Source organism: Pogoniulus pusillus, chromosome 1, assembly GCF_015220805.1.
Source record: "Pogoniulus pusillus isolate bPogPus1 chromosome 1, bPogPus1.pri, whole genome shotgun sequence".
In the NCBI taxonomy this organism is placed as follows: domain Eukaryota; kingdom Metazoa; phylum Chordata; class Aves; order Piciformes; family Lybiidae; genus Pogoniulus; species Pogoniulus pusillus.
The window spans coordinates 14802893-14812524 of record NC_087264.1 but is presented as its reverse complement, the minus strand read 5'-3'; the positions used below and the strand labels follow the sequence as shown (position 1 = coordinate 14812524).

The 9632-nt window shown below is 40.7% G+C and overlaps 1 long non-coding RNA gene across 1 annotated transcript; it reads right to left on the bottom strand.

Moving 5' to 3' along the window:
• Positions 1 to 4016: 4016 nt before the first annotated feature.
• LOC135180539 (uncharacterized) lies at positions 4017 to 7016 on the bottom strand. The gene is made up of 3 exons (XR_010304483.1): positions 6932 to 7016; positions 5811 to 5949; positions 4017 to 4075 (listed from the first exon to the last, which is right to left on the bottom strand). It is a non-coding gene; the product is annotated as an uncharacterized LOC135180539 (long non-coding RNA).
• Positions 7017 to 9632: the final 2616 nt, after the last annotated feature.

Genomic DNA, 9632 nt, shown 5'->3' with positions numbered 1-9632 from the left:
ATTTTAGCAAGGTGCCCCTCCTGAAGCCCCTCCTGACTCTGGTTGGGAAAAATGTTGGATCTGGAGGTTATTGTGAAGAAGCTGAAAGGAGGAGTCACAGCAGCCTCACACACCACCAAACCACAACCCCTCAGGAACAAAAAAATGACATTGACCCTGCCACAGAAAGAAGAGCCATGAGGCAACAAGGAAGGGAAATAAAACTGAGTGGAGTGGGTGGGTTGGCTGAAGGAGATGAGAATATGAAGAAGGAAGGGGGGGGGGAAGCATTAAAAGAAATATTAATCAATTGGAGCATATTCACTTTCCCCTGCACAGTAGATTCTATCAGAAGAAAACACTGAACTTTGTAGCATTAGCAGCAGCTGAAATTTAGAATTATTGTTTCCTCCTAACAGAAGACTCATTTTCCACGGCCACATTTGCAGCATAATAAGCTTTTTGTTATTTTTTCAATTAGAGTCAATTGACCTAACAAAATGGTTGGCAATTAAGTGATTTTTGTAATGGTCCGGGGGTAATTTAGTCGAGCTTGTCAGCTGTGTTTCATGAAGCCGAGATGTCTTTTTTTTCCCAGTGCCTCTCTCCCTCTCCCTCTCTCTCACTTACTCTCTCTCTCTCTCTCTCTCTCTCTCAAGCATAATGGCTCATAATTTCAAAATCTTTTCCTTCTGTTTCCTTCACAATAATTCGCAATTACAGGAAGTTGTTGGAGGTGATTTTTTTCCTACCTTGCTTTTTGAGTCAGTAATTTTAAATAAAATGTACATACTTGTAAAAAGGGGGCTATTACAGAAATCACTTTTTGTGTAAACTCAATTATTTTATGAATAGTGACACCAGTTTCTGCTAGGTTCAACTCCTAAAGGCTGATGTATTATTATTTTCGAGGTAAAAGGTTTTGAACATTTAGAACACTTTTTCAAATCAAACCAGTATTCAGGAAGGCAAACAACAACTTAAATGATGAGGAGCTTTGTAGTAAAGCTTACAGATACATGAGAAGACTGAATGCTACGAGGACTTTAAAACAATAGTCTGCAGCTACTGGACTTAATATTCTCCTTCTATGATTTATGAAGGGATTCCTCATTTGCCTAATTGATTCATTTTCTTAAGACAACATCTGGAGTTGCAGTTCCTATTAAAGTGTTGTTAGATCTGATGACTAGATCAGATGTTCTTTCAATTGTATTCTTTTTATTATCTGTTTTTTAGCGCCTGAACTCTGGAAACTGAAGCCATGCATCCATCCACCAGTGAATCCAAAGACTTTCCAGCATCTGCCTGCAAACGGCTGTCTACTTTTTGATTTTTTAAATCCTTTTTTTTTTTTTTTTTTTTTTTTTTTCTGCTCTCCAACCATGCTCAACATTTCCCCCGTTTCAAGAGCCACCCTCCCAGCCGGTGGGATGCGACAGACGAGCAGCTGCCTGGAGCCGTGCTTGCAACTGCTTCTTCGGCAGCCAGCAGAAGGGGGCACTGCTGGAGCGGAGCAGCCAGATCCCGGCCCCCCTGCCAGCCTTCAGCCTGCCTGCCCCCTTGCCAGACCTCTGCCTGCTGCCCCCGTCCGCCTTAGATTCTTGTCTGACAGGACCCTGATGGCCCCCTTGCGAGCCCTCTGCCACCTGCCTGCCTGTCTCATGCCTATTGCCCCTACCTGCCCCTGCCTCCTGACCTGCCTCTTCTCCTCTGCTCCTGCCTGCTACTCCTACCTGCCCTCCTGCCTCTGACCGTCACCCTGCTCCTTGCTCCTGCCTGCCCCCCACTGACCCGCACCTGTGTGTCGCTGACCCCTTGCCTACCCCCTGCCCACCTGCCTCTTTCTATCAAAGACTGCATTGGAAAAACTCAGCCAGCACTGCTCAGAGGCCCCCAGTGCAGGCGGTTCGGCCCCGAAGCCAGGGCAGCTGCTGAAGGGCTACGGGCTGTGTCACCAGTGGAAATCTCCCTGCACTTAACACTCCTGTGGCTGGATTAAAAATATACCAGGGATGGCTGCTGTTTGTTTTGGTTTGGTGTTGTTGCAATCGAGGTTTTTATTTATTTGTTTGTTTGTTTGTTTTCAAGTGGATTATTTGTGGATGAATTTTATTTACTATTTTAACTTGTCTCATGTCACATTCTGAAAGCTTCTCATCTTGTAGTTGTGTATCACATTCTCAGCTAAAATCTCTGGGCCAAATTCTGGGAAGTCATTTTTAGCTTCCTCTTTCTTCCTCTCCTGCATCCAGCATCTTTTGGAATTGGGTTGTAAGAGACTAACCTTCTATCTTGCCTATTGGGACAGCAAGGTCTATGTGCATTATCCTCAGTAAATATTACTTTCATGTTTGGATCTCCATTCATTTCCCTTATGACCCCTGACAGTCTTCTCCTAGGGTTTGATTTTAAGTCACTGCACTTGGGACTAGGGTGGATCCTCCTAAGACTTTGATTGATCCGCTGCACCTAGCATTTCTTTTTCTAAAAGGAAAAGTTATGATTCTGAATAAGCATCATGTGTGAGAAAGAAGCAAAACCATAAAGTATTAAACTTTCATCCGGCACCATAGGAGAGATGTAGTTATTAAATTTCAGCTGCTTATCAAACTGATATGAAAGTCATTTTGCATGATTGCTTTGCATCCTCAAATCTTCTGCTTTTATTTGCAGTGCATCTCTGTGCTTTCTTATTAGAAAAAATACTCAAAGGATAAAAAAGGCTGATAATATTATTCAGTTTTTACAATTAGGTAGAAAAAAATTTAAGAAGTGCCTGTGGGGGTTTTTTTGTTTTGTTTTGTATTGTTTTGTTTTGTTCATCTTCTTCTTCTTTTTTTTTTTTTCTTTATTGCAGCTAGTAATAATTGTGGTGGATCTCTTGGTAGCAGTGTCTTCTGATGCTATCCACGGTGATGCTAGCTTTACCCTCTAATGGCTAAAGCCCTGATGGCTACATTGGTAAAGCTGTTAAGGAGTGTGAGCGAGGATGTCATTCTCAATATCACAATGTATGCAGCCACAGCTTATGTTGTCTTTGGTGGTCCATATTTTAAGGCTTTTTCCCTTCCCTCTTCTGATTTCAGAGATTCACAGATGGACTGTGGCTAGAGTCTGCGATGAGAAGAGCAGGAGGAATAGCACCTTTCCTGCTTTACACACCCTGTCCTGGGCTTGGGTGCATCTGCTATCCATCCCCTCAGGATCACTGTCCTGTTAGTCACTTCAGTGAACCTATCTCTGTCTATTTATAATTAGTCTCCCAGATGTTTTAGCTGCCCAACAACTGACTTCAATTTTTACCTTCCCACAATGTGGTTCCCTTCGAGTTTAGCTTAATCTGCTCCTGATGCTTTGCGTGTGAACTTATGCAAAGCTGTGAGCATTCATGGGAATGTGGAGCCCTTAGAAGATGAGAGCAAATCATCCCATCTCCCACAACTCTCCCTTTCCCTGCTGTGGGTTTCCACAACTTGATGCTTTGTTGTCTTTTTTCCAACAAATGTTCCACCCTTTTCTTCAGTACTTTCCTTGCCTTCCCATTTTCTGTCAATACTTCCCCATCTCCTGCTGGGTTTTATGCCTCTGTGATTTAATTTACTGTCAGACATTGTTGCAAAGCAAATGACTCCCTAGCATTCATCTCTATCTTTGGTTACTACCTTCTGCCCAGTCCTTTCATCTCACACTATCCACCTCACATCACTGACCAGATGTCTGATCTTAAACTCAGAGTAACAAAATTGCAACCTCTTTAAACTGTTGTTTCTCCATCATTGTACAAAATTATTTATCTGTTACACAGTGCTGGAGGATTTTAGCACCATACCTTCTCCTCACACTTTCTCTTCCAGATTTCATTTCCACAAATCAGCTCACTATATTTCCAATCTTCACAAAACATATGTCTGATATATTAAAAGACAGCCTCACATCTTGCTGTCTAGATTCAATTTCTCTTCCTCAAGACATGGGAACTTTCTTCTCTCATTTTTCTTACCTCTACACTGCTGTCCTCTTGGACAGCAACTTGGTCCATGTATGTCTACAGATCAGGAAAGCAATCTTGTACACTTCTTTGTGCTGGCAAGATCTGAAAAGGATAAACTGTCCTTCATTGAAAAGTATTCTAGCAGCCATCCTTATGTGACACATGCCTTCTAATTAGCTTCTGGGTTGTCCCAAATTTGGAATGGGATGGTTCATATTGTAGCCTAGGGCCTGATTTTTTTTCTGACTCCTAAATGATTACATATATTTTACTCAGTGCTTGGTTGTCCACCATAGTCTTGAATCTGTGTACAGCAGTGGCTCTGACTTGGAATTAGGAAACAATGAAATTGTCCCAGGGAGATGCAGATGCTTGAGAGTTCTGAGCTTGGGAAGGAGGTGAATTGTAGAGGAAATGCTTTGGCAGCAGAGAGGAAAGGAACTGTCATAGTGCTAGGAAAAAATATTCTGGAACTGAGATATGCTAACCTGTGAAGGACAACTCTTTTGTGGGATTCATCATCAGAATATATTTATTAATGTTCCATCCAAAGTACTTTCCAAATTTTAAGATATTACTGTATCTTACACCTTGGCAAGGAGCAGAACAGACATCCTTATAAAGGACAGTTTAATCAAGTTAAAATAGCAATTAGTCAGGAGTTTGCTAAAGTAATCAATAACAATAACTCATGATTGGACCAGAAATGCGAAAGCAAGCTGGTTGAGTTTTGCTGTGCTGACCTCTGACTTCTCAAAGTCTGCACTTCAGTCTTAAACAGTTTGTGCACCAAAAGTAGAAATTTTATATATATATTTATATATTTATTTATATATGTATATATATAATTTCATTGGCTGTGAGCTAATATTTTCTCTCTGAAGGCTGATAACTCCATTTTTAACACAAGAAATGAAGACAAATCATATGTTGAAAATATATATAATGTTCTTAGCAGAGTCTTTTAACATGCCTAGCAGTATATTCCCACTTTATTCCTAGAAGAGTAAAATTACAGTTTCTAGCAGGGCTGGCACCATGCTTCCATGCATTGCAGACATTAGAGCAGAGGGAATAATTCACAATGAATAGTTTAGTCAGTAAGTTTAGCCCTTTTTCTGCTCATGAGATCTCCATGGGCAGACTGGGGTTTCCTTGAGTTTATTATGCAAAAGAATTCAACGAGATCCTTTTTCCTCCCTACCAATTTTAATTGAACATTTTGGTGAACATTCACCAATCATTTCTTTGTTAGTTATGGCTGTTTTGTTGAGTCACATGTTGTTGATTTATTTTTCCAGTGTTCTGAGTGTGCAAAAACTTCTGGGACACATTCATGTGTGTGAATCTAAGATCCAGCTTCCATTAATACTTTACATGCTGTTCTGAAATTATCTGTGTATAGCCACAATATTAATTCATAGAATCATAGAATCAGCCAAGTTGGAAGAGACCTCCAAGATCATCCAGTCCAACCTATCACCCAGCCTGTCCAATGAACTAGACCATGGCACTAAGTGCCTCAGCCAGGCTTTTCTTGAGCATTTCCAGAGATGGCAACTTCACTACCTCCTTGGGCAGCCCATTCCAATGGCAAATCACTCTCTCTGTCAAGAATGTCCTCCTAACATCCAGCCTAGACCTCCCCCAGCACAACTTGAGACTGTGTCCCCTTGTTCTATTGCTGGTTGCCTAGAAGAAGAGACCAACCCCCACCTGGATCACATGAATGTCTCTCAAGAGCTAACAAAGCACAACTGGAAGGCAGTACATTTGATGTGAATCTGTCTCTAAATTCCAACGAATGTACAAGTGAGTTTTTTTTAGTAGCATTTACCTAGCTTTAGTATATTATAGCAAAAATTGTTGTCATTTCACTATTCTCATTCCATTCTGTGTTTCTTCTCATGAAGCATTCCATTTTGTGTTTCTTCTCATGAAGTAGCCATGGGAAGGAAATAATAGCAAATCTTTCCCTGAAAAAAAAAAAAAAAAAGAAAGGAAGGATTAAAGTAAATGTCTTTGAGTACCAAGTAGCCAGCTCCAGTTTTTCAAACCCAGACTTAACACATTGCAGTTTTACCTGGGAGGTATAGTTTATTCAGCAGCTACCTGCCTCCAGGATGAGGATCCAATTAAGGAATATAAAAAGTGAAATGGTGCTATAGGGACAAAAGTAGTTTTGAAACTCTACCCAGGCTTTCTGTAAATAGAGATAAATTTATTTGAAAGCAAACATTTGCTGTTATAATGCAGCAGTTCTCTACTCTGTGATCCTCCACTCCAAATTATAATAGAAAATATATAATGGAGTGTAAGAGATAACAGATGAGGAAAATATACCTTCAATGTGAATTTCCTCTCCTAGCTATGAGACACTATCCTCAAGAACCTCATTGTAGCTGAAGGCTGTTACTGAGGCATAAATTGGTCACCACATTTTTTCAAGGGAAATCCCAGGTTATGTCTCCATGCTTCTATGCCTTAAATATGTGTGTGGTTTAAGCTCTCCCTGACCCTTCAGTGGGTGATGGAATCAAATTACTTGATTCAGGAGTCTGACAATCTCCAATATCTTTGATGCAGAAGCCATAACAGAGTGACATACCCTTTGAGGACTTCCAAGGCTGAAAATGTTTGCACCAGTTCTTTCACTGACCTCATCTAGAACAAAAAATGTCTTTCTTTGTTCTTACCTCATGGGCTTTTTGCTTTTAAGACTTAGTGATCCTCCCGTTATTATTTATCTACCACTGAAGCCAACGTAATTAATGTCAGAATAATAAATGCAAGCCCAGCTTCTTCTTGACTTCAATTTGAAACCTTTGCTCTGACACCACTCTAAGGAATCATACTGTACATGTATCTTGGATCAGAAATTGTGCATCTCCCACTTGCTATTCTCTGTACCTCACACCATTATTAATTTCTTGCAGTTTTTTTCTGTTCTGACATCACCTTTGTATTTTCATGTCTTATAGACTTGATTGAAATGGTCTTCACCATATGAAGTTAAGTAATATCTTTTCCTTCTCCAAGAATCTGAAAGAAAAATGTGAAAAACTATCAAATTTTGCCTACCCATTTTCTGAAAGATATGATTTTCTAAAGCATTTATACCTGTGTAACAATTCTCATGCACAGGGTGCAGGTTTCATGACCTCGTTTACCAGCCAGGGAAACTGGGTCCTTCTGCAAAGTCTGTTTTGAATTAAGATATCAACAAAAAAGGGAGGAAAAGGGGACAGCTGTGAACATTTCATCATGAATTATTACTTATTCATTACAAAAGGATGAGAAGTGAAATCTGGTCCATTGAATGTTGATTTAGGTAGTTACTGAAGTAGGGCTGATAAAATAAGTGGATAAATTCTCTGTCTAATCAATAGAAAACCTGAAAACTTCCAAAATAACTCTACCTTTTAAAGTTTTTGCCTGTATTAGGCAAACTGGAACCCCACTCACAGCAAAAGGGCTAGGTTGCAGGAGTAATAGGATTAGATCACATTTTTCATGCCTTCAAATGCCTGAGACAAGGAGAATTTGCTTTGGTCTCTAACTCTGTCACATCTGGCAGAGACTTGCCAATCATAGACTTGTAGAATGTGTTGGGTTGGAAAGGACTTCTAAGGGTCATCTAGTCCAATCCGCCTGCAGTGAAGATCACATTGCTTAGAGCCCAGTTCCACCTGACCTTGAATATTTCCAAGGATGGGAAGTCCACACCTCTCTAAGTAACTTGTTCCAATGTTTCACCACCTTCATGGTGAAATATTTCTTCTAGTTTAAATCTACCCTCTGTCCCGTCACAGCAGGCTCTACTCAAAAGACTCTTTCCTCCTTTTATATACATCCCCTTTAAGTACTGAAAGGCCACAATAAGGTCTCCCTGGAGTGTTCTCCAGGCTGAACAACTCCAACTCTCAACCTTACTTACATGAGAAGAGGTGTTCTACCCCTCTGATCATTTTTGTGGCCATCCTTGCTTCAACAGATTCATATCTTTCTTTCACTGAGAGATTCTTATGAGATTCATGTGGTCTCACTTCTCAAACTTGTCCAGGTACCTCTGAAAGGCATCCTGTCCTTCTTATCTGTCACCTCCACTCAGCTTGGTGTTGTCTGCAAATTTCCTGAGTGCACTTGATCTTGCTGTTTATCTCATTGATGAAGTTATTAAACAGCCCTGGTCCCAGTATGTAACCCTGAGGGATACCATTTGTCACCAATCTCCATCTGGACATCAAGATATTGAACACTGGATGTGACCACCCAACCAATTCATTACCCAACTGACAATACATCCATCAAATGTATCTCTCCTCAATTTAGAGAGAATTATTTTGTGGGAGACCATGTCCTACGGTGGTGTAACCAAAGTACATCTGAGGGGCTGGGAGCCGGTATGGGATCCGGTCCTTATTAACAGACATAGCACATAAAGCCAAGATGGCCAAACTGATGCTTCCAGTGGAGTTTTAATACAGGCATTTCCTAGTTTCTGAGTGTTGTCATTGTTTCATTTAAATTTCATGGATGCAGCTCTTTCATGCTTTGGAAGTATAGAAATTGAACAAGAAAAAATGTCATTGTCTATAATTGCTCTGATCTCCATGTGGGAGTGGTAGAAGGCTGTTGTCTTCTGTCTAACCTATTACTGGGCATGGGCTGGAAACAAATTTGAACTGAAGTTACAGCTATTTTGCTAAACAGCACAGTGAAATCAGAATTCAGGACTCATTAACTTAGGTTTAGGTTCCACAGATGTGGATGAATGAGATTTCCTCTTACACCTTCTAATTTGAACATACTTTTACTCCATATCTTACCTCCTTTCTGGTAACATTTGTGCATAGCTTCCATTTTTTGCTTCCCTGTGAACTTATATCATCCTCCTGCTTGTTTAGTCACTTTTCTGGGAGCTGTGGTCAGTGCTTACACCTTTCCTTCATTTCTTTTTTATACCCTACATATTGCTCCTCTTTACCCAAAATTTCAAGGTTGCCATGCTTCTGAATGTTCTGGCCAATTTATTACAGCTTCTTTTGGATTGTCATAATTTTCCCCATTTTCCCCTAACTGTCACGAGATGGAGCACATGCACATACTGATCAGCCTGGAGAAGAGGAGACTCAGAGACCCTATTGCTCTCTACACCTACCTCAAAGGAGGTTTTAGCCAGGGGGGGTTGGTCTCTTCACCCAGGCATCTACAAACAGAGCAAGAGGACACAGTTTCAAACTGTACCAGGGCAGGATTAGGCTGGACATTAGGAAGAAGTTCTACATGGAAAGAATGATTGACCATTGGAATGGCCTGCCAAGGGAGGTGTTGGAGTCACCATTCTTGGAGGTGTTTAAAAGATGGCTGCACGAGGCACTTAGTGCCATGGTTTAGTTAATTAGAAGGGTAAGGTGATAGGTTGGACTGAATGATCCTAGAAGCCTTTTCCAACCTAATTAATTCTGTGATTCTGTGATTTGTGCATGCACATTAACTTCATGCCCAAAATGATTGTGCTTTCTTCATGTTAAGCAGAAGCCCTGCTGAGTCACCCTCACTAAGATCTCCCTATCTCCAAGATACTTGCACCCTTGCCTTCCCCCTTACTGTGTGAAACCAAGCTTTTCCCTCCCTCTGCATATCCCCTGGACTCCAT